This window comes from Podarcis bocagei (genome assembly GCF_964188305.1).
Source record: "Podarcis bocagei genome assembly, chromosome: 4".
Lineage (NCBI taxonomy): Eukaryota > Metazoa > Chordata > Lepidosauria > Squamata > Lacertidae > Podarcis > Podarcis bocagei.
Window position 1 is genome coordinate 7,948,358 of NC_138128.1, and position 25,349 is coordinate 7,973,706.

General features: G+C 44.5%; 1 protein-coding gene across 7 annotated transcripts in view; it reads left to right on the forward strand.

Annotated features, from left to right (window-relative positions):
- VWA5B2 (von Willebrand factor A domain containing 5B2) overlaps positions 1 to 25,349 on the forward strand; it is a 107,593-nt gene that overhangs the window by 47,769 nt on the left and 34,475 nt on the right. Inside the window, exons 3-4 of one of the 7 annotated variants that reach the window (XM_081189964.1) lie at positions 17,856 to 17,917; positions 22,720 to 22,869. The exons of 5 other annotated variants lie outside the window; for them this stretch is intronic. The gene's annotated coding sequence lies outside the window, so the exon portion shown is untranslated. Of the gene's footprint in view, positions 1 to 17,855; positions 17,918 to 21,781; positions 22,870 to 25,349 lie in introns of those variants that run through there. One more of the 7 variants, XM_081189965.1, reaches the window with a different exon arrangement.

Below are 25,349 nucleotides of genomic sequence, written 5' to 3' on the forward strand. Positions count from 1 at the left end.
ATGTTGAATGGTTTTCACGAAAGGCTGCCTGGGCTTCAGATAGTATATTATGTTCATTTAGAAAAGTTGTCAGTTTGCTACTGAGGAATCGGGCATGCAGCTTCCCAATTATTGAGAGCAGGCTAATTGGCCTATAATTGGAGGGTACATTTGGGTGGTCTCTCTTAAAGATTGGGACTACTATAGCATGTTTCTAGCTATATGGTACCTTACCCGAGTTATTTACTACCGTAAAAAGTGCTGCCAGAAGCGGAGCCCACCAGTGCTGGTTTAATGTACCAGTAATCAACTCCGCTGGGATAAAGTTTTTCCACGGAGCCTTTCCGCTCTTCAGATTCCTAATTAATGTATGGACCTCCTCCACAGTAACCGACCTCCAGTGAGGGAGCAGTGATAATTCTGCCCTGTTATCATCCTGGAAGCTGGAAGGGAGGTTTGGATTTTCCATAAATATATTTCTTAAGTGGTTCTCCCAAACCTGAGCTGGAATAGCACAGCTGGGGGTTGAAGAACTATTTTTCATTGAGCCGGAGACCAGTTGCCAAAAGAGTTTAGTTTCATTGTTTAGTGAGGCATTCAATAGCAGGAACCAGGAATTTTGTTCGGACTGCCTTTTTTTTTTTAGGCCAAAGGGGCTTTATACTCTTTTTTGATTTTGAGATAAGATGGAGGTAAGTAATTTAGTCCAGCGTTTCTATAGACCAAATAAACGTTCCTTAAGGCTTCCTTCTTTGTGCGGCACTCTTGGTCAAACCAACAGCGCCCTTTAGCAGTGCATGGCTTGCCGGCTGAGTTTATGTTTTTGGTTTTTTTTTTATAAAATTTTTATTGGGTTTTCAAATTTTTTAAAAACAAACACACAAAAATACAACAAAAACAAAACAAAACAAGCATATTCTCAAAACCTTACTTTCCTAACCTTATTCCCTGGACTCCCCCCCACCCCCCTTCTTACATCCCAATTCCCATAATTGACCCAGCAAGTTCTAGCTTCTCCTCCTTAACCTATAGATTAATATTTTTGATATAACTCTTCCTGATTAACCCCATTTTTCTTATCCCCATCTCTTATAAACATTTAGATTTTTCCCTAAGGTTGACCCAAGTTCCCTTCCACCGATTTCATTTTTGTATTAAATATAGGCCCTATTCACCCAACCCAAAATTCATAAACCTTTATACAATTCTGCTTTCCCCTCCCCCCCCCCCCAGGTACTAGTCCCTTCTCAAATACAGGTCAACAGTAGTTTCTAGCCTGGATTCCTCACGTCCGAGGCTTTCAAGTCTCTTTCAGTTCCTCTCCGCCGGTTTTGTTGGAAATCCTTTATATTGGTCATCAGATCTCAAAGCAGTTCAGTCTCCGTCACTCCAGTTTTTCTTCCCACCAGGATGCTTGATAACAACAGCTGCCAAGAATCGACCAGTCTTTCATATTCAACCGGGGAGCCCCCATCATATTTCTTATTTCCTTTAAGTTCCTGTATCCCAAATATTTTAGGGCCCCCCTCTTTCATCTTTAACATCTTTTGCAGGTTTGTAATCCATGTACTCCGAGAGTCTTTTTCCTTGCACTCCACCATTGTAGACTTTTTGTTGATATTTCCCATCTGTGCTTTCTCCTCCGATTCTTGAGATGTCGCTTCTATTTCAGCTGCAGATTCCTTTCCTGTGAAGTCCTTATTGCATTCAGCAGAGTTGCTTGTTCCAGAGGTCAAGGCCGTTAATTGTTTATTCATAGTCAGACTCTGCTCTTGCAATATTCCCACGAGAAAAAACATCCTGTCTATCTGTGCCTGTAAATTTCCATCTTCAGCCATTGTAATACCTTAGGAATTCCCCTAGAGGGATTCTGTAGGCTTTTTCCAGCAGTCCAAATCTTTTTTGTTTCTTTCTTTCAAATTTCCAACAACTTTGTTTCAGTTTATAGCACTTTTAGTCCAGAGAGATATTAGTTAACAGACTTTTAACTGAAACTGTCCGTTTGACAGCTCTTTTGACAGCTGTCAAACTCCTTAATCCTCTTCAACAGGCTCAAACGCGGGACTCCCCCTGGTCCGGGGGGGGCATTTCATCAAAAATTTCCAAAGTCCACTCTCACTCTCCAGCACAGCACTTCTTTTAACAAATCGAGGAGGTTAGTTTCTTTTATATTAAACACAATAACCTCTCCACCTTAGTTCTCCGTTCCTTGCTTAGAGTTGTCTGTAAGTAAGGGGGGTGCGGACTTCCTTTTAGCACACCCCCCGGTCGTCTCGAATTTACAGGAAAATATTCTTAAAGTCCAAATCCATCTTACTCACGGGTTATTCTTTTTCAGTCCAAATTTCAAGGAAGGAAGTCAGCGCTCTCCGGTCATGGCTCGCGGCTCCGCTCAACCGAGGTAGCGATCGACTCTCAGCGCCACGCCACCCTCCGTACCCTCTCCGCAGCCTTTAAAAAGGCTCTTCGTGGGTCGGGGGGCGCTTAAGGTGCCCACCGAGTCTTCCAGTCCGCAGGCTTCAGCGCCTGCGGTTTCTAAGGGTCCCCGCGTTGCCGGCACGGCAAGACCCGTCCTCAGTTGAGCCGATTCCCTCCGCAGCTCGGAGGGAATCCGCCATTTCCCGATCGCGCCAACCCGGAAGTCCTGCCGGCTGAGTTTATGTTGACAGAGACCACATCCTGCAAGGACTCAGTGAGATTTTCGTAAGCCGTCAGGGAGGAATCTGTTGATAAATTGTTTATTATAATTGATCTTAACTTAATTGCAGTTTATGAATTCAATCTATTCTCACTTCAATTGCTATCTCAGGTGTCCATTTTTTTTCTACACAATGCTGGTTCATTTGCTTTATCTATTTCCTCATGTTCTATGTAAGAGTGCTGAATTGAGTTTTGGCCAGTAGTGGAGACGATTAGAGGTAGGTGGTCGCTTTCAGTCCTATTATATATGTTGAATTTTTTAATTGATATGATTTTGATTTGAAAATCTATTTTGAAGCAGCTGTGCTTTGCTGGATTAAAGAGTGGATACAACTAGAGGATACCAATGTTTTAGACTTGGAGGGATTTGACAATGTGTTTGGATGGCGTGCATATTTATGGTATGATAAAGTAAAGGCCCATAATGCATTTAAAAATCATGTAATTAGGAAATCGTTGTACAATGTTTGGATAAAATATAAAGATCTTTTAGAAAGGAAGACGCCCAGATGGCTTTCACCAATGGAGGCGAAGGCCCAGAAAAAGTTAAATATGGATATCAAACGGTTGAGATATTCAGATTTATTATTGGAGGATAAAGGATACAAATGAAAACCATTTGATCTAGTTAAAGATAAGTTAAATTGGCTACAATACCACCAGATTAATGAATTATATAAATTAGATAAGAAAAATGGTTTTGCTTCTGAAAAATCTACGTTGGAGACAGAGTTGTTGGATTCTAAAGTTAAAAATCTGTCTAAAATGTATAACTTATTGTTGGAGTGGCATACAAAGGATGAACAAGTTAAATCAGTGATGATAGATTGGGCAGGAGATGTAGGACATAACATAATGTTTGAGGATTTGGAAATTTGGAAGAAAGGGGTCAAGTTCACTGCATGTACAAGGAAAACATAATGAAAATGATGCATAGATGGTATCTGAGTCCTGTTAAATTAGCAAAGATTTATCATAACTGTGATAATCTATGTTGGAAATGTAAAGAAAAAGAAGGTACCTTCTATCATATGTGGTGGACCTGCCCCAAGGTGAAAGACTTCTGGGAAAAGATTTATAATGAATTTGAGTTTGCAGGGCAGCAGCTGAAGAAGGAGCAAAAAGGGTTTTCTTGTGTCTGTGTGTTTCTTTGTGGCTGATTAGCTGTTTTCCCTGTGTAAAGGTCAGAGGGGGCAGGGTTTCTGTTGAGGCAGGGGATTAGCTGTGGGAGGAGCTTATCAGAGTTTGTAGGGCAGCGGCGCGCGCCTAGCGGCGCGCGCCTAGTGGCGCGCGCAGTTATACCCATCTTTTAGATTTAGGGGAGCTAGTCTCAAACATTTGTTGGGGGAGACCTAGGTTTTTTTGTGGGGGAAGTTATTTGTCCTGTCTTCAAGCTTTTTATGATGGAGGACCTCTGTAGCCACCCCCAACGACACGATCTCAAGATGGAAGGGGAGGGAACAGCTGCAGTCGCCTGCGATTCCTGCGCAATGTTTGCCATCTTGCCAAAGGTTGCAGGCAGCTTTACGTGCAGCAATTGCATGTTGATTGCCCTTTTAAAAGACAAAGTCCAGCAACTGGAGGAACGTGTAGCTACGCTCCAAAGAATTAGAGAGCTGGAGCTCTTCTTGGAAGCAACAGAGCACACCGTCCCCACCAAGGAGGAGACAGGGGACTCCCCTGAGAAGGAGGATAGTTCACCAACACAGGAGCCAGATATATGGAGAAACGTGACTCAAAGAAGTAGGAGGCCCAGGGTTCACTCTGATTGTTTAGAAATACACAATCGCTTTGAGGTCCTCTCCCCTAGCATGGAAGATGAAGAGCAGACTCCATTTGAGGATCTCTCCCTCATTACAGTCGATCAGGTATATAAAGACGAGCAGCAAAGTCAGTCCTCAGGGAATGTGCAGGCGACCTTGGAACGGACAGCTCACGGAACAACCCCGACCAAACCCAAAAGGAGGCGTGTAGTGGTGATAGGGGATTCCCTACTGAGGGGAACAGAAGCAGTGATCTGTGGGCCTGACAAGATGTCTCGGGAAGCGTGCTGTCTCCCCGGGGCTAAGATCCAAGATGTAACTGAACGACTGCAAGGAATCATAAAACCCACTGACAAATACCCCTTCCTCTTGGTTCATGTGGGAACCAATGACACTGCAAGCAATAGCCTCCAGAAGATCAAAAGAGACTACGAGGCTCTCGGCAGGAAATTGAAGCAACTAAATGCACAAATTGTCATCTCATCTGTCCTCCCAGTTGAACGACGTGGCCCAGGGAGAGAGGGGAAAATAGTGGAAGTGAACAGCTGGCTTCGCAAATGGTGTAAACAGGAACGGTTTGGATTCTTAGATCACGGACTGCAGTTTCTTGAAGATGGACTTCTGGCAAGTGATGGGCTGCACCTCACAACGGTTGGGAGAAATGTTTTTGCCAAAAATCTCAGAAACCTCATCAGGAGGGCTTTAAACTGACTAATGTGGGGGAGGGAGACAGTGCTCCTGAAGGTAGGAGTCTATCAATTAATGAAGATGATCATCCAAATGTCATAGACCAAATGGAGCAAACAGCACGCGGACCTAGTGGTGGGAGGAAAAAATCCTTAAATAAGAGACACGGGGGAATGATTAATGGACTTCAATGTCTGTACACTAATGCGCAAAGCATGGGAAATAAACAAGATGAGCTTGAGCTCTTGGTACAGCAAACTAAATATGACATAATAGGCATCACTGAAACCTGGTGGGATAAGTCCCACGATTGGAATGTAATAATGGGGGGATACAATCTATTTCAGAGAAACAGACTAGACAAGAAAGGAGGAGGAGTGGCGTTATATGTCAGGGATGTGTATACCTGTGAAGAGATCCAAGATTTAGAACCTCAAAGCCAAAGTGAGAGCATTTGGGTCAAAATTAAGGGAGAGAAGAATAACAGAGACCTCATTGTGGGAGTTTACTATAGATCCCCAAGCCAAACGGAGGACATAGATGATGCCTTCCTGGAACAGATGGCCAAGCATGCAAAAGGAAGGGAGATAGTAGTAATGGGGGACTTCAATTACCCGGATATTTGTTGGACGTCAAACTCAGCCAAGAGCATAAGGTCAAACAGATTCCTCACTGGCCTTGCAGACAACTTCATTGTCCAGAAAGTGGGAGAAGCAACAAGAGGAACAGCCGTTTTAGATCTGGTCCTAACCAATGTTGATGACTTGGTTAGTGGGGTAGATGTGGAAGGATCATTAGGCGCGAGTGATCATGCTCTTCTGAAGTTTACTATACAGCGGAAAGGAGCAGCCAAGCATACTAGGACTCAATTTCTTGACTTTAAGAAAGCCGACTTCATAAAACTTAGGGAAGTGCTGGGTGAGATCCCATGGACAGCAATACTAAAAGGAAAGGGAGTTCATGATGGCTGGGAGTTTGTTAAGAGGGAGATAGTAAAAGCACAACGTCAGGCAATACCATTGAGACGGAAACATGGAAGGTGCCTAAAGAAGCCAGGGTGGCTATCTAAAGAACTTTTAACTGAATTAAGATTAAAAAAGGATGTGTACAAAAAATGGAAAAGGGGGGAAACCACCAAAGAGGAATTCAAACAAATAGCCAGCACGTGTAGACACAAAGTCAGAAAAGCTAAAGCACAGAATGAACTCAGGCTTGCTAGAGAGGTTAAAAGCAACAAAAAAGGCTTTTATGGGTATGTTCGTAGCAAAAGGAAGAACAAAGAAACAGTGGGGTCACTCAGAGGAGAAGATGGTGAAATGCAAACAGGGGACACAGAAAGGGCTGAACTCCTCAATGCCTTCTTTGCCTCAGTCTTCTCCGATAAAGAAAACAATGCCCGACCTGAAGAATTTGGAGCAAATGATTCAGCAAAGGAAACACAGCCCAGAATAACTAAGGAGATAGTACAAGAATATTTGGCTAGTTTAGATGTATTCAAGTCTCCAGGGCCAGATGAACTGCATCCAAGAGTATTAAAAGAACTGGCAGATGTGATCTCAGAACCACTGGCAGTCATCTTTGAGAATTCCTGGAGAACAGGCGAAGTCCCGGCAGACTAGAGGAGGGCAAATGTTGTCCCAATTTTCAAAAAGGGGAAAAGAGAGGACCCAAATAATTACCGCCCAGTCAGTCTGACATCAATAGCAGGGAAGATTCTGGAGCAGATCATTAAGCAAACAGTCTGTGAGCACCTAGAAAGGAATGCTGTGATCACCAATAGTCAGCATGGATTTCTGAAAAATAAGTCATGTCAGACTAACCTGATCTCGTTTTTTGACAGAATTACAAGCCTGGTAGATGAAGGGAACGCAGTGGATGTAGCCTACCTTGATTTCAGCAAGGCATTTGACAAGGTGCCCCATGATATTCTTGTAAAGAAGCTGGTAAAATGCGGTCTTGACTATGCTACCACTCAGTGGATTTGTAACTGGCTGACTGACCGAACCCAAAGAGTGCTCATCAATGGTTCCTCTTCATCCTGGAGAAGAGTGACTAGTGGGGTGCCACAGGGTTCTGTCTTGGGCCCGGTCTTATTCAACATCTTTATCAACGACTTGGATGATGGACTCAAGGACATCCTGATCAAATTTGCAGATGACACCAAACTGGGAGGGGTGGCTAACACCCCAGAGGACAGGATCACACTTCAAAACGACCTTGACAGATTAGAGAACTGGGCAAAAACAAACAAGATGAATTTTAACAGGGAGAAATGTAAAGTATTACACTTGGGGGGGAAAAATGAGAGGCACAAATACAAGATGGGTGACACCTGGCTTGAGAGCAGTACATGTGAAAAGGATCTAGGAGTCTTGGTTGACCACAAACTTGACATGAACCAACAGTGTGATGCGGCAGCTAAAAAAGCCAATGCAATTCTGGGATGCATCAATAGGAGTATAGCATCTAGATCAAGGGAAGTAATAGTGCCACTGTATTCTGCTCTGGTCAGACCTCACCTAGAGTACTGTGTCCAGTTCTGGGCACCACAATTCAAGAAGGACACTGACAAACTGGAACGTGTCCAGAGGAGGGCAACCAAAATGGTCAAAGGCCTGGAAACGATGCCTTATGAGGAACGGCTAAGGGAGCTGGGCATGTTTAGCCTGGAGAAGAGGAGGTTAAGGGGTGATATGATAGCCATGTTCAAATATATAAAAGGATGTCACATAGAGGAGGGAGAAAGGTTGTTTTCTGCTGCTCCAGAGAAGCGGACACGGAGCAATGGATCCAAACTACAAGAAAGAAGATTCCACCTAAACATTAGGAAGAACTTCCTGACAGTAAGAGCTGTTCGACAGTGGAATTTGCTGCCAAGGAGTGTGGTGGAGTCTCCTACTTTGGAGGTCTTTAAGCAGAGGCTTGACAACCATATGTCAGGAGTGCTCTGATGGTGTTTCCTGTTTGGAAGGGGCTCGATGGCCCTTGTGGTCTCTTCCAACTCTATGATTCTATGAATTGAAAAAAATGTTGAAATATGCATTTATAAAAAACCAGAGGCCTTTTTTCTTGGAATAACAGGTTTGGAATTGCCGAATAAAGATGTTAAATTATTTTTGTATGCCACAACTTCTGCTCGAATCTTATTAGCTAAGAAGTTGAAAACGCAAGAAGTACCAACAGTGGAAGAATGGCAGGTGAAGATGATGGATTTTCCGGAGCTAGCCGACCTGACTAGAAGAGTCCGTGACCAGAAGGAGGAAGAGTACCAGGAAGAATGGCCAAAATTTAATGATTATTTAGTTAAATATGTTAAGTTAAGCTAATTGGAAAAAGCTTGCAATTACCAGATAGGCTTAGGATTTAAATATGTAATGTGATGAATTAATATGTTTAATGCTGAATTGGAAAGAAAGAAAGAAAGATGTTAAGTTAATTTTATAAGAATACTGATTTGGAAAACCGTTAAAATGATATACATTGAAATTCAACCAGGGGGATACGAGGAAGTCACTTAACAATGTTAATAAGATTAGTTTTAATAAGCCAATGATTTATGTCTGTTTGTGTGTTTATAATTTTGTGAAAATCAATAAAAAAAATTTGGGGGGGAAATCAGACTTCAAAGTCTATTCAGTGTTTAAGCACATGCAAATTCATAATCAAGTAGAATGAGCCTTGACCATCCCCGTAAATAAAGGGCAGAGAATTTTGTCTGCAAATGGTACGGCTGAAATGACTGAGAATGTCAAAGATCTTATGAATTCTGACCCTCTGGCCATTTTTACCCATACATAAGGGAGCAGATGATTGTTCTGTGAATGACACAATAATGATAGCCCACATTTTTTAATAGAGACCTGCACCCCAAATTCCTGTACATAAAGGAGGCAGTACTCCCAATTTCATTTGCCTGGGCTGCAGGTGTGCAGGAAATATGATTAATTAGCACTGAGTTAACAGAAATTTAATTTGACCAACTTCTATTGCTGGCTTTGGTGAAAACATGAATTGCTGGGTTTAATGCTAACCCTATTTTTAAATACTACTTACCCTTCCCTTCCTTTACTCAAATGGTAATTAAGCCAAAAGATGCGACACTTTTAATATTATAATAGATTTGCTGAAGCATGAACTCTGCACACGCACAGAGGCTATGTCAACTTAAAAGAGGTGGGGAGAGAGCTGATTGCAGGGAGAAATGTATGCAAATTTCTTTATGTAAAACTTGGAAACGTTCAGGAAAACACCCTTCTGTGCCCTTTGCTTCAGGGACTACTTAAGAAAAAAAACAAAAGGCTTAAGTACTGGACCATCAAAAGTTAAGAGGTTGCCAAGGTCCAAATCTAACATGCCCAATTTTTCCCACAGGTAAATATCAGAGCACTCCCACTTTGAGTTCCTCTCTTAAGTAGTGTTTTTTTTTTAAAAAAAATAAGTTTTATAACAGGTTTTGTTTTGTGTGTATATGCCTATGCATTTTAGAAACAGCATTTCCTGACAGATTTTCACATGAAATTTTTTTCCCTTTCAACAGAATACGTGAACCTCACAACCCCACTAACAAAGTATTTGTCCCTTCTTTTCTCCCACAACACCAAAAAATAAAAATACAGTGGTACCTCGGGTTACAGATGCTTCAGGTTACAGACTCCACTAACCCAGAAATAGTACCTTGGGTTAAGAACTTTGCTTCAGGATGAGAACAGAAATCGTGTGGTGGTGGCGCAGCACCAGTGGGAGACCCCATTAGCTAAAGTGGTACCTCTGGTTAAGAACAGTTTCAGGTTAAGAACAGACCTCCAGAATGAATTAAGTTCTTAACCAGAGGTACCACTGTAAAAAAATTAGGGGATATGCTTAAAGACTGCATTGGGAGACTGGTGCAGTGTCTATGGCCATACTACCCTGAACACGCCCGATCTCATCTGATCTTGGCAGCTAAGCAGGGGCAAGCCTGATTTGTACTTGAATGGGAGACCGTCTGGGAATACTGGGTGCTATAGGCTTTTGCCTCCTTTTGCCGCTCAGCGGCCCCGCTTTCAACTCTGCCCCTCCACTTGCCGCCCATTTCATGCCAGGCGCTGCTGCCCGCTCTTTCCATCTTTCCTTTCCTTTGCTTTCCTTCTGACCTGCCCCTTTCAAACCTGCTTGCACGTGGAAAGCACCCAGGGCCCAGAATGAGCTACTACGCCGACAATTGCTAGGCCAAAGGCCGACCGCCGACAAATGTGCTTTCACCGCTGGAGAGCGCCAGCTGCTGGACAGCAAGTGCTCCACAGGAGAGCTGCAAGTGGAATGCATCTGCAGGCTGTTCAGCTGAATTGCATTCAAAGACAGCCACGAATGGACAGGAACTACGCAAGGCGAAAGCTGCGTGGGGAAAGCATCCAGGGCCTCGGGGGAGGCGCTTTCCCCGCGCTCTTGCTTAAAGGCTGGGTTCGGAGGCTGGAACAGCGTCTACGGCCATACTACCCTGAACACGCCCGATCTCGTCTGATCTCGGAAGCTAAGCAGGGTCAGGCCTGGTTAGTACTTGGATGGGATTCTGCCTGGGAATACCGGGTGCCGTAGGCTTTTGCCGCTCAGCGGCCCCGCTTTCAACTCTGCCCCTCCACTTGCCGCCCATTTCATGCCAGGCGCTGCTGCCCGCTCTTTCCATCTTTCCTTTCGTTTGCTTTCCTTCTGACCTGCCCCTTTCAAACCTGCTTGCACGTGGAAAGCACCCAGGGCCCAGAATCAGCTACTACGCCGACAATTCCTAGGCCAAAGGCCGACCGCCGACAAATGTGCTTCCATTTCATACCAGTCGCTGCTGCCTGTTCTTTCGATCTTTTAATTTGCTTTCCTTCTGACCTGCACATATTTATCAACCTTTCCTCTTTTTTTTGCGGGAAATTCCCTTATTCCAGTGCCATTTCCTGCTGCTATCCCAGATGGTTAGATATCTCGTAGACTGTCCCCAGGACAGGTGAGGCTGCTGATCCCTTATTTTCGAGGCTGCTGATCCCTTATTTTCAAATCTGAAAGTTGACAGCTATGGACCTGTACCTTTCGAACCTTTGGCATGTTCGAAGAAGCACGTGAGATAGGTGCTAGATATTACCACAATTATTATAATAATGCAAATTGCAGGAGGCATTAGATTAATATTTTTTTACATTTAAGCTTCTGACTCAATTCTATGGTTCTAATTTTGTCTCAGGTGCCATAATTTCTTCTTTTCAATAGCTCTAGTTATTTGCAGGCTTTAACCACTAGAGGGTTCTGTTGACTGAGTTATATTAGAAAAGTGTCATCCATAAAAATGGTTTTAAGAATATAAGGAAAGCCTGTTGGATCAGACCAATCACCCATCTAGTCCAGCATCCTGATCTCAGAATGGCCAACCAGATACCTTTGGGTAACCACCGAGTAGGATTGATGCAGAAGAGCACTCTCCACTGCTGTGGTTTCCCGCATTTAGTACTCAGAAACATTTTGCCTCCAACGGTGGCAGCAGATCATAGCCATTGCAACTAGGAGCCATTAATAACACTTTACTGCATCTGCTTCAACCCAGTTTTCACAAATTATTGAAACTCAGAAAAAGTGAAGAAATCCATTCTGGGTCAGAACTGATGAAGAATGTCTTATTGTGCAGCTCACTACAAATTAAGACTAAATAATAGCCATGCTTTCAAAACTTGTTAGTGTGGTTTTCTTTAGATTTCATTTATGGAGGGGAACAAAACTACCTCATGAAGTATGCGTTTTTAAAGTTGAATTAAGTAAAGACTGTTTTCTAGCAGACAGAATCAATAAATAGGGTCATTTTGTACTAAAAGCAGTATCTCTGAATCTTTCAGCCCAGGAAGTTATGTGATCCACATAGAACACCTTATTCCCTTTAGGTAGGCTGAAGATTAACAGAGCCCTGTCAGTTTACACCTTTTGCTTCCTATTACCCAAAGGCAAGGTTACAGTTGCTAGGGTAACCTCATAACAACTGTGTGCACCCATCTGCATAGGATTTACTTTCTCTAATTAAAAGTCCATGGAGTTGATCCATGTCCTGACATATTAGAGGTCACGTCCCTGTTCTGTTAGATAAGCATATACCATTCTTTGGTCTGGTTGTGTTGGGAAGGTGGGCATCTCACTTCAATGTTATTGATTGGAAAGAATAATAATCCAGTACTGGGGTGAGCTAGTGATTATCCCCTTCTGATTTGTTCATCCTCAGAGGGAGATGAATAAGATAACACCCGCTGTAATACTCTTTGTCTATATTTCTCCCATGGCTTATTTTTCATTAAGAGAATATGTAATGCTCAAATTAGATCTTAGCATTGCTGAATATTTCTCACTTTACATTTCTGCCCATTTATCACTTCCCCCATTTGTTTAAAAGATTATTCAGTTATTTTGCTTAAGGACTCAAGAGTGGCCTCCAAATAACCCCATGAGTAGAATGTAAATCTATTTGCATATAGTTGGTTTCAGATGCTATTGTCCTAATAGCAATGGGAAGCTATTTCTATGGGAGTTGTCTTACGGAATTCCACTGGTGCCCATCCTGATTCCTATGCTTATTTAACATCTCTATGAAGCTGTTGGAAGTTGTCATCAGAATATGTGGAGTGAGGTGGCTAATGAAACCCACTCTATCTCTACCATCTGAATCAAGAGAAGCAGTTCAGGTGCTAGGACCGAGCTTGCCAGCAGTGATGGGCTGGATGTGGGTCTACAAATTTAAACTGAATTCAGTACAACAGAGGTGCCAGGTTGGACTCTGTTTCCTGCTTGGCAGGGGGTTGGACTCGATGGCCCTTGTGGTCTCTTCCAACTCTATGATTCTATGATTCTAATAACCTTCAGTTTAGGCAACTGCAGTGCACTGTACTTTTGTATTCCCTTGAAGATGGTCCTGAGGCTCAAACTAGTGCAGAATGCAGCAGCCTGTGTGCTGCCAGAGGCATGGTCAGGAAGAGCAACTGCATTGACTGCCTATTCACACCCAATGAAACGCACTGCATGAAAACTCCATGTATTTAGTGGCCAATTGGTTAGTATAATATACAGTGGTGCCCCGCAAGACGAATGCCTCACAAGACGGAAAACTTGCTAGACGAAAGAGTTTTCCGTTTTGGAGGTGCTTCGCAAAACGAATTTCCTATGGGCTTGCTTCGCAAGACGTCAATGTCTTGCGAGTTCCTGCTGGTTTTTTCCCCTCCCCCCCCCTTTCTAAGCCGCTAAGCCGCTTATCAGCTGATCCGATCAGCAGAAAAGCCGCTAATAGCGCTAATCCGCTAATCCGTCAATGGGCTTGCTTCGCAAGACGAAAAAACCGCTAGACGAAGAGAATCACAGAACGGATTCTTTTCGTCTTGTGAGGCACCACTGTAGTACTTAAGATTTTGGGTAAACATACATAACAACCCCACACCCCCAAAAAAGAATCCAGGGGACTATAGTTTAAGGGTGCTGGAAACTGAAGGGGGGGTAAACAACAGTTCCCAGGATTCTTTGGGGGGGGCATAGGGACTGTGCATCTTGTTGAAGCAGAAATACTACTATATTATTATTATTATTATTATTATTATTATTATTATTATTATTAATATGCATTGACATTAATGGTCAAAGGAGGGACAAATATTATAGTGCATATCAGTATAGGTTCAGGGGAGCAGAATGTAGGAATGTAATTTCTGTATTTTTCTTCACTACATTTATAAAAGCATGGAGTAAGAAACATTTGTGCAATCGTTTCCTCCATGTGCCACACCCCTACAGCAGATGCAAAGGAGTCCTGCTGCTTGCTAATGTTGGCTTCTCTAATGAGATTGATGCAAGTGCTGCAGGGCTGCATGCAGACGAAATGTGTATTCTTTAGGCATGCAGCTGAAAGGGAAAGTGCTGTTTCAGCCATGCTCAGCACAGTTTTCTCATCAGGAGGATGAGTTGCTTGATCATGTAATGCAGTTTAACAGGTTGGCAAGTGCTGTGGTCCCAACTTACCTGTGGTTCTCCCAGAGTCCTGGAGGCTGAAGATACATTTATTTATCTTTTTAATTTGTTTATTCATAATTGTACAGGTGGGTAATGCAATTATTTGGCAGCAAGTCATTATAGTCCTGAAGCAGCAGCAGAGGGCCAGGTTGGGCAAGGTGGTGGTGTGCCTAGTCCTGATCTGGTGACAGACAACGAATCCTCAGAGGAGGAACAGGACACCCCACATCTGAAGGACCAGGCAGGGCACCCTGAGTCCAGTGCTGAAGATCCCCTTGTTAGGACTTCTGGGTTGATACCTGAGGAAGAACCTCTGGGCGTGTCAGAGGAGGTTCTTGAGAGTGCTGGTGCCAGCAGAAGAACAATGGCACAATGTGTGTCTACAGGCCTAGAGTCAGAAGACTACTCATGAGGAAGGTGTCTTTTCATGAGTAAGCAATCTCTGATACTTCTTCACTGCTAGCAGCTCTGGTTATATGTCCCTGAGGTATGCTTAGCCTGTACTAGAAACTGGGCTTTTAGTGTTGCTACACCAGTTCTCTGGAATTAATCCCTGCACTTTGATGTACAGGGGCCTTGTGCTTCACTTTGTGTAAGGGGGAAAGTGCAAGCCATTTCCCATCATGCCTCCATAAAATAAAAAGGGGATCCTTTGGTAGGTGTAATTGATGAGAGGGTACAACATTTTTCAAAAGTCACACAGGGAGCTGCCCAGGAATACATTGTAGGGGAAATACAGTGGTACCTCGGGTTACATACGCTTCAGGTTACAGACTCCACTAACCCAGAAATAGTATCTCGGGTCACGAACTTTGCTTCAGGATGAGAACAGAAATTGTGTTCTGGTGGCACAGCGGCAGCAGGAGTCCCCATTAGCTAAAGTGGTGCTTCAGGTTAAGAACAGTTTCAGGTTAAGAACAGACCTCTGGAACGAATTAAGTACTTATCCCAAGGTACCACTATACAGGACTTTCACTTTTATCAGAATAAATTGTCAGTTGAATTGGAATGGGAGTTGACTTCCGCAGTTGATTCTTTTTCCTGCTATAAAAAGGTAAAGGTAAAGGTACCCATGCCCGTACGGGCCAGTCGTGTCCGACTCTAGGGTTGTGCGCCCATCTCACTTAAGAGGCCGGGGGCCAGCGCTGTCCGGAGACACTTCTGGGGCATGTGGCCAGCGTGACGAAGCTGCTCTGGCGAGCCGGCACCAGCGCAGCACACGGAAACGCCGTTTACCTTCCTGCTATAAAGCGGTACCTATTTATCTACTTGCACTTAGGGGTGCTTTCAAACTGCTAGGTGGGCAGGAGCTGGGACCGAAAGACGGGAGCTCACCCCACCGCGGGGATTCGACCATGCGATTGGCAAGTCCTAGGCACTGAGGTTTTACCCACAGCGCCACCCACGTCCCTTTCCTGCTATAGCTCTAAGTAAATTCTAGTTATATCAGTGAATTTTACAACATAAATATTGTGAAACATATTATACTGTACCCATCAAGAAAGATATTTATATTTTCCAATAATTATATAGTTATAAAACACCACCATTGTGTAGTTACAGTAATAGCTGCTTAAATTTTTCAGAAATTGCTCCCTATTCTCTAACAATGACAGGCTCTGAACAAAAATGTATAAGTTGTTATTGCAAGTGTGTTATCCTGAAATAACAGCCTTTTCTTTCATCAAGCAAGAAATTGCAAAGGTTCCAGCCACACCTTTCTGAATAGCTCACCTTTGTGTAATTCAAATCAAAAAGATTTTGGTGTTAATTATTTATTTCCCGCCCCTTAAGTGCATGCGATGGCATTGAGTACATTTATAGGTATCCAAATAATAAATGTTCCAGATACTAAATAATAGTAGTTTCCTTCTTCATTCCTGACCAGGATTTACTAAGGATAGATCCTTCAATGGCATTTTCTGAGTTCTTTGTTCTCCTTTGGTATAGAGTACCAGGTGGCAGTCACCAGGGCCATTATAAGCCAAATCTGAATCCTATGGGGAAAACCAGGACAAAGCTGGAATGTAAACATATAGTTAAAGGATGCAATCCTAAACACAGTTACTAGGGAATAAATCCCATTGGGAATTACCTCTGACTAAATATGCTTAAAAATATGCTGGACAAGTCTTTTCAGAGTCAGAACTAGGACTTTCTCCTGGCAGATAACAGCTGACACGATACCAAGGAGTCAGGATAGGCAAACAGGAAGAAGGCTGAGATCTCAGAACAGGCAAATGGACAAGATAAGAATAAGTAATTTAGAGCTTGCTCAGAGAGGAAAAAACAACAGTTAATATGATTCACAAAGGAACTGTCCAGCCTGCAAGTGGTTCGTTCCTACTTCCTTTTGGAGGGACTGGTGGAAGCCTGAAGGAAACTAAAACAGAACTCAGTTTGGGTCATTTGGACTAACTTTGCTTCAGGTCAAGCAGGGCAGTCCTGCTGAGCAGTAAATTACCAGTATATCCAAAATCTCTTAGTTTAAGAAAATTGAAGAGTGCAAGAATAATACCTTAAAAAACAACAACAGTTGAAACATGTCTTTGAAGCAGTTTTTAGATTTTGATACCATGGACTAAAACTTGCAGGCTGAAACTAAGTAAATTAAAGATGAAACATCATGATGGGTGTGGAGAAATTGGAGGTGCAGCTAATGTTCAGTGATACATATCCCAAAGTCACTGTGGATAAGGTTGCAGCCTCAGTAATTCCAGTGTAATTCCAGTTTTATTTCCTATTTTTCCAGCCTGTTGCAGCTGCACATTGCTGTTTTTAATATTTAATAATATTTATTTTGCATATTATCCAACATGCAACATTATATTGGTTAATATTTAATAATATTTATTTAATATTAAATAATAGTTATTTTGCATATTACTGTGTCTTTTAAGATATGCACTGCCTCATGACTTTCGTAAAAAGGTGGTATTAAAGGTAAAGGGACCCCTGACCACTAAGTCCAGTAGTGACCGACTCTGGGGTTGCGGCGCTCATCTCGCTCTATAGGCCGAGGGAGCCGGCGTTTGTCCGCAGACAGCTTCCGGGTCATGTGGCCAGCATGACTAAGCCACTTCTGGCTAACCAGAGCAGCGCATGGAAACACCGTTTACCTTCCTGCTGGAGCGGTACCTATTTATCTACTTGCACTTTGATGTGCTTTCGAACTGCTAGGTTGGCAGGAGCTGGGACCAAAGAACAGGAGCTCACCCCGTCGCGGGGATTCGAACTGCCGACCTTCTGATCAGCAAGTCCTAGGCTCTGTGGTTTAACCCACAGCGCCACCCGCGTCCCGTCAAGGTGGTATTAAAATGTAATAAATAAAGCCCTTCCAGTTACTGAGAGGGGAAAATAGAAATGCTTCTGTTGCATTACATGACCAATGGGTTAGTAGTAAGACTGTGAATAAATCAAAAGAGTGAAATCTTTCCATGTGTACTCTATCAAACCATGTTTATCACATCAACCTCAAAGTATCCCTGAGTGATACTGTGGTTCACACAGGCATATGTATTCACATGATTTCTTTACACTTGATTACAGGCAGCTGAGAGTCAAATAGAACATGGTGGTTGCCATGGGTTTCTTTTAATGTGCCTGCCCTCTTCTCATATAAATGAGGAAGTTATGGTATGCCTTACTTTAACAATAACAGGAGTGTGTAGAATAGTGTGCTGGACTTATATCCATTTCCATGCATTACCTCCCACCAATCTGTTGTTTTAGATACTTTCCACAGTTCCCAATACTGGAGCCAAGAAGTGAGAAAAGTGCCTGGAGTATTGAAGGTGAGGTACGGGTTGGGGTGAGGATTCATGCATAATTGACTTGGTCATGTACACAGAATAGAAGATGGTAGGATCCCCCAAGATGTGTTCAGCAGGTACTGGCTTCAGGATAAGACCTGTTGGCAGACCAACTCTGTGTTACAAATATGTCTGCAAGCATGACATGAAGGCTGGCAACATTAACCCCGCCATATAGGAATCCCTGGCAGACAATCATAGTTCCTGGAGACAGACAGACAGACAGCTTGTGTATCCTCAGCAGGGACCATAGGAGGCAAGACTGCCAGGAGAAACAGAGAAGAAATGCCATGGTGCACCTGTAGTAGGAAAATCGGACCCCTTCATCTGCCCCACCTGCAATAAAATATGTCTCTGCTGTATTGGTCTATACTGCCACAGCAGGTGCTGTAAGTCTCCAACAGTTTGAGCTTATCCCCAAAGGCACACTCTTCCATTGTCTCCAGAGACAGATGAATGCCAACAAATATACCTTCTGCTTTTATAAGGGTATGGGGGAGTGCGTTAATGATAACCCATCACATCTGGTTTGGCCCCAAGTGTGTAAACTGTTTCCACTGAAAAACATTGTTTGAGGTGATGTAAAAGATCTCTTCACAGTGGGTCTCTAATGGCCCAGGCCAGCCGGGGAGTGGGCCCCAGCCCACAAAATGGCTGGGGCATGTTCCACAGGGGGGGATGCACTGGGACAACCGATCTCAGTGATCACGGGTAGGAGGAGGAGTTACGCTAAGACCAGACCATGTCATTACAGAGGAGGCAGGTTTAGTCGTTGTCTGAGGACTATCCCTGCCTCTGGGTCTGGTCCTGACCGGATGGATACTAGAATCAGCAAGGGATACCCACATGACCTGAAGGTGCTGCTGTGCAATGCCAGGTCAATGATTCATAAGACCACTGCCATCCATGACTTGATCGTGGATGGAGGACTTGACCTGGCATGTGTAACAGAGACTTGGTTGGATGAAGCAGATGGGCCTGTCCTTGCCGCTGCTTGTCCACCAGGTTTCTCTTACGCACAGCAACCCAGGTCACATGGGCGGGGAGGGGGGGTTGCAGTGATTTTTAGGAAGTCATTAGTTTGCACCAGGCGTCCTATTGGGAAGACCCAGTTTTCTGAGTGCATGTTCTGGAAGTTGGGCAATAGGGGCAGTACAGGATTCCTTTTGGTGTACCGACCTCCCCGCTGCACCAAGGATTCCCTGCCCGAGCTGCTTCAGGTCGTGGCGGATGTTCTCCTGGAGACACCTAGCTTGGTTGTCCTAGGGGATTTTAACATCCATGCCGACACGACCTTACAAGGGGCCGCTCGGGACTTCGTGGAAAGCATGGCCTCCATGGGGCTGTCCCTGAATAAGTCTGGCCCAACCCACAGCCGTGGACATGCCTTGGACCTGGTGTTTACCTCTATGGATGTTGGTGATCTGACACTAAGTAAAAGCGAAACGAAAGAAGTGCCATGGTCAGATCACTTCCTGGTGCAACTGGACTTCTCCGCGACCCTTCCCCTCTGCAGGGAGGTGGGACCAATTCGGATGGTCCGCCCCCGCCACTTAATGGATCCAAATGGTTTCCAGAGAGTGGTAGGGGATACTTTATCCCATGTTGATGGCCTTTCAGCCGATTCCCTGGTGGCCCGCTGGAATGTGGAGTTAACCAGGGCTATTGACTGTTTGGCTCCGAAGCGCCCTCTCCGATTGCATGGAGCCCGGACAGCCCCGTGGTTTTCCACGGATCTGAGGGCAATGAAACAATCGTTGAGACGGCTAGAGCGCCGGTGGCGGATAACTCATTCTGAATCTGACCGGACACAGGTTAGAGCTCAACGTCGAGCCTACCAAGTGGCGATAGCGACGGCGAAGAAGAATTTCTTCACCGCCTCTATTGCATCTGCAGAAAACAGCAGCAGGAGACTTTTTCAGGTGGTTCACAATTTAGCGGAACCACCTGCAACATCGGGGCCCAGTACGGGCCACATGTTCTCCTGCAATGATTTTGCAAAGTTTTTTGCAGATAAAATCGCTCAGATTCGGGAAGAAGTAGACTCCACCGTGGGAGCAGGGCCGGGGCGGGAGAGTGCTAGAGTTCTGTCTAGTCAAGTTGAGTGGGATCAATTCCAATCTGTTACCTCCGAGGATGTGGACAGGCTGCTTGGACGAGTGAAACCAACCACCTGTCTCCTGGATCCTTGCCCATCCTGGCTTATAAAAGCTAGCCGGGAAGGACTGGGCGATGGGCTTCGTGGGGTGGTGAATGCTTCCCTCCGTGAGGGAGCCTTCCCAGACCCGCTGAAAGAGGCGGTTATTAAACCGCTTCTTAAAAAACCATCTTTAGATGCGGCCACGATGGCCAACTATCGCCCAGTCTCAAATCTTCCATTCCTGGGCAAGGTGATTGAGCGAGCGGTTGCCGAACAACTCCAGGCACGCCTGGAAGAAGCGGACCATTTGGATCCCTTCCAGTCGGGATTCAGGCCTCATCATGGGACTGAAACTGCCTTGGTCGCACTGGTTGATGATCTCCGGCGGGCTAGGGACAAAGGTGAGAGCTGTTTCCTAGTTCTGCTGGATCTCTCAGCGGCGTTCGATACCATCGACCATAGCATCCTTCTGGACCGTCTTGAGGGGCTGGGAGCTGGGGGCACTGTCATACAGTGGTTCCGCTCCTTCCTCCTGGGCCGTGTTCAGAAAGTGGTGGTGGGGGATGAGTGTTCAGACCCCTGGGCTCTCACTTGTGGGGTGCCTCAGGGTTCTGTCCTCTCCCCCATGCTTTTTAACATCTACATGCGGCCGCTGGGAGAGATCATCAGGAGGTTTGGGCTGGGTGTTCATCAGTATGCGGATGATACCCAGCTCTACCTCTCTTTTAAATCAGAACCAGTGAAGGCGGTGAAGGTCCTGTGTGAGTGTCTGGAGGCGGTTGGAGGATGGATGGCGGCTAACAGATTGAGGTTGAATCCTGACAAGACAGAAGTACTGTTTTTGGGGGACAGGAGGCGGGCAGGTGTGGAGGATTCCCTGGTCCTGAATGGGGTAACTGTGCCCCTGAAGGACCAGGTGCGCAGCCTGGGAGTCATTTTGGACTCACAGCTGTCCATGGAGGCGCAGGTCAAATCTGTGTCCAGGGCAGCTGTTTACCAGCTCCATCTGGTACGTAGGCTGAGACCCTATCTGCCTGCGGACTGTCTCGCCAGAGTGGTGCATGCTCTGGTTATCTCCCGCTTGGACTACTGCAATGCACTCTACGTGGGGCTACCTTTGAAGGTGACTCGGAAACTACAACTAATCCAGAATGCGGCAGCTAGACTGGTGACTGGGAGCGGCCGCCGAGACCATATAACACCGGTCTTGAAAGACCTGCATTGGCTCCCAGTACGTTTCCGAGCACAATTCAAAGTGTTGGTGCTGACCTTTAAAGCCCTAAACGGCCTCGGTCCAGTATACCTGAAGGAGCGTCTCCACCCCCATCATTCTGCCCGGACGCTGAGGTCCAGCGCCGAGGGCCTTCTGGCGGTTCCCTCATTGCGAGAAGCAAAGCTACAGGGAACCAGGCAGAGGGCCTTCTCGGTAGTGGCGCCCGCCCTGTGGAACGCCCTTCCAGCAGATGTCAAAGTGATAAACAACTATCTGACATTCAGGAGACATCTTAAGGCAGCCCTGTTCAGGGAAGTTTTTAACGTGTGATATTTTATTGTATTTTTGGTTTTTATGGAAGCCGCCCAGAGTGGCTGGGGAGGCCCAGCCAGATGGGCGGGGTATAAATAATAAATTATTATTATTATTATTATTATTTCTGTCCATCTAACCCAGTATTCTCTATTATAACTGGGCACATCCAGGGTGCACCCCAGAATTGTTTGTGTGCTACACTCAGTATAGAATCTGTGGGCTTGCTTGGGAATTATAGCTTCTTGAAACTTTTCATGACATTTCTAGGCCTCATGGTTATGGACAAACGTCTGAAAGTGTGTTGAAGGCACTGAAACAAGTCATTACCCCAGTGTGCCACAGCAGATACCACCTCCTTCTCTGTCTTCCACTACTCCAATCCTTGTGAAAACATTCTGTAAAAATCCTGTTCTTCTAGTAATGGTAAACAATGTATCCCATAGCAGGATTTGTGTTTCTTTGGTGCAAGAGATGGAGTTACTTTGTCCAAAATGAGATATAGATATAGATCAGGGGTAGGCAACCTAAGGCCCAGGGGCCGGATGCGGCCCAATCGCCTTCTCAATCCAGTCCACAGACGGTCCAGGAATCAGCGTGTTTTTACATGAGTAGAATGTGTCCTTTTATTTAAAATGCATCTCTGGGTTATTTGAGGGGCATAGGAATTCGTTCATGCCCCCCCCCAATATAGTCCGGCCCATGGTCTGAGGGATGGTGGACCAGCCCACAGCTGAAAAAGGTTGCTGACCCTTGATATAGATGATTATAGACTATACCTAGTGTCTTTTCTCGAATAAAATTGTGCCTCTCTCCTCTCCGTTCATTACCTCTGACAGGCAGACTTTATAATCCAGAGAACAAGGCAAAGACAAAGCTTGCAGAACTGGCTGTTTTCTCTCCTCAGTGCTGTCAGAGCAGTGCAGACAGCCTGGCCCTTTAATTAGGCCAGGCTCGGAGCTGCTCAGTTTCCTTGCATCTGGCTGGCACTGAGGAAGTAGAGATGTAGCCACTACGGCATTGAGGCAGCCAGTACTAGAGAGAGTCTGCAGCAGAGAGGGAGTGTGTATGTGTGAGTGAGCAATCGCACAGGGAATCTGACAGTTTCCCTCTCGAAAGGGAGAAGACAGAGGCTGAGAGGCTGGAGAAACTAGGCTTCTGGTAACTCTGGATGCCAGGATCCCTTCCAGAAATGTGCTGATTTTTCATCCATATTAATTCATCCCAAACCAAGCTGGTTAAAACAGCAGACAGTGTGTCATTCTCCAGGTAAGCCCTTAATGCTCAGTTGTGTGTTGGGTAACTTTGTAGGGCAAGAAAAGAGTGGGAGATTGGGTGAGGCCAAGTAGCATTGGAGGCAGTGACTGTATGGGACCCTGGCTCTTTGGGGGGGGGCAGGCACCCCTTGAGTGTAAGATGTGCCCAGCCAATCCCTGAACAAGGAATAACTTTAGCTTGCTACTGTTTCCCATATTTTCTCTTAAAAAAACAAATGGACAGAATCTTTTGCTTTGTTACAAAGCGGATCTTGCTAATTTGTCTTGATGACCAAGAAACCCATATTGCAGTTATGTGACCCACATTTTGTGAATGGGAAAGGGAGCAAACAGAACATGGCACACCAAACCTTTCAGCTGTCTTGACAGCTGCTCTTGCTCCTGCTCCTGCTGCATCACTAACAGACCTGCACTTATGTATTGAACATGTATCATATTAATTATTTACTGTAACTCATCATGGTATATTAGCAAATGTTCCCAACCCTCTGTTGTTAAAAGTATTCACCTGGGGGCAAACAGGACTGGTTTAGTTTTAATTCTGCTCCACCATTTTTGAAAAGAAATAGGGGTAAGGAGTGCTGGAGGTCTCACACCCCCCACAAGCTATTGGATTGGAGGTTTCACTTGACTATAGGGGTTTTCCCAGTTTAGGGGACAACTGATATATTAGGCTGAATTTTTCATGTGATCAAATACGTTGTAGTCTTAGTAGAGGAAACTCCCAGGTGAGCGTCTATCAAATTGCTCCAAGAAGGTGAGTGAAAGGAGTCTCTCCTTTATTTCATTCTCAAGTTGAACTTTTGTCTATTTTATTTAATATATTTCTTTTCAAGACAAAGAAGCCTGCTCTAGATGGTTTGCCATAAAAACAAAACAGTAAAAGTATAAAATACAATTAACCAAAACAGTAGCATACAGTAAAAACATTTCAATCAATGAAAAATTTGTCACAGAACAACAGTTTACAAGATATAAAACAGCATTCTCATAGCATCACAGCCCAGAGTGAGTTTGGGCATTTCATTAGGTTTGTGGGTTCTAGATCAAAATTTAAATTTCTTGTCTGCATGGCAAGACTAAGACTACTGTAGGCAGTGAACCCCAGCAGGAGGCTCCATCTTAATACCTATTATAATTATTTATTTCATTGGCACCAGTAATCTGTTTTCCCATTTTAGACCTCTTGTCCTGGACCGGAGAGAGAATCTCAAGAGTGTGTGTAATAATTCAGTTGGCATAACCTCAGAAGTTGTGGGAAGGGGTGTGACCTGAGAGGGGGGTAGCTTAGTGTAATAAGGGCAGTCTCCAGACAGCTAGTGAAGTGTCTCAGATAATCCTATTTAGAATACTGTCCTTATATTCCAGTCCTGAAAATAAAACTCCATTCAGTTTGCTCTGTTGGCTCATTATTTCTGACTCTGCTCCAGCTTTCAGCCACCAGGAAGTTGGGTGAGAATGTTTGTCACATCTCTGTGAGCTTTTCACAACTTCTCCAGGGTTGCCTGCAGGTACTAACCTCTGCTGTCCATGCTTCTGCTTTTGTCTTGTCTTGGGTAGGTGGTGGTTTATGAAAGTTTAAACATTTGCAGCAAAGAGAATGGTCTGAACATGTCATGGTCCCTTCCAACTCCATGATTCTGTGTGTTAGGCTTCTGCTTCTGAAGCTCAGCAGAACTAGATCTGGTTAGCAGGAGATGGAAAACTGCCTGGTATCCTATGCATGCTGTGATCAACTCCTTGGAGCAGGGATGGAGAACCTGTGGCATTTGCTGGACTTCAATTCCCATCATCAATCAATCATTTTATTCGTAGGTCTCCTTTCCAAAGTTAAAAGCTCAAGGCGGCTTACAGCATGAAAATTAATTACAACCATAACAAAGGCAGTCATAAACAATAAGTAAAACATCAAAAAGTATACAACCAAACTGAACAATTTCCACATGAATCATAAGATAATCTAAAATAAAGATACAACAAACTAATATCAATAACAGCAACAACCCCTCCTCAACAAAACCCCCTAAACAATACTCCAGCCCAAAAGTCATCTTTGATCATTGGCCATGTTAGCTGGGGCTGATGAGAGTTGACTTCTATAGGGCCACAGGTTCCCCACCACTTTCCTTGAGGAAGGATGCAATGCATATTACTATTATTTGTTCACAAATACAGCCAGGTTTCTTACCCAAGATATGTGTCAGTGCACTATAAAATGATTCAGAAATGTATGAAAACAAATAGAACAAGCAGTAGATAAGATGAAAGAGCCAGTGTCACTCTAGGATAAGGCTCCACTAAACAGTCATGATGTCTGTGTATGGCAGGCTGTGGGGCCCCTACAACAAAGTCCTGTTCTGGGCACTGCTAGATCTTTTCGAGTGAAGGTACCTGGTGTAAAGCCTCTATAGGAGATCTCAAAGATGAGGGGGACCTATTGTTTAAATAACGGATTTACTGTCAAAAACCCTT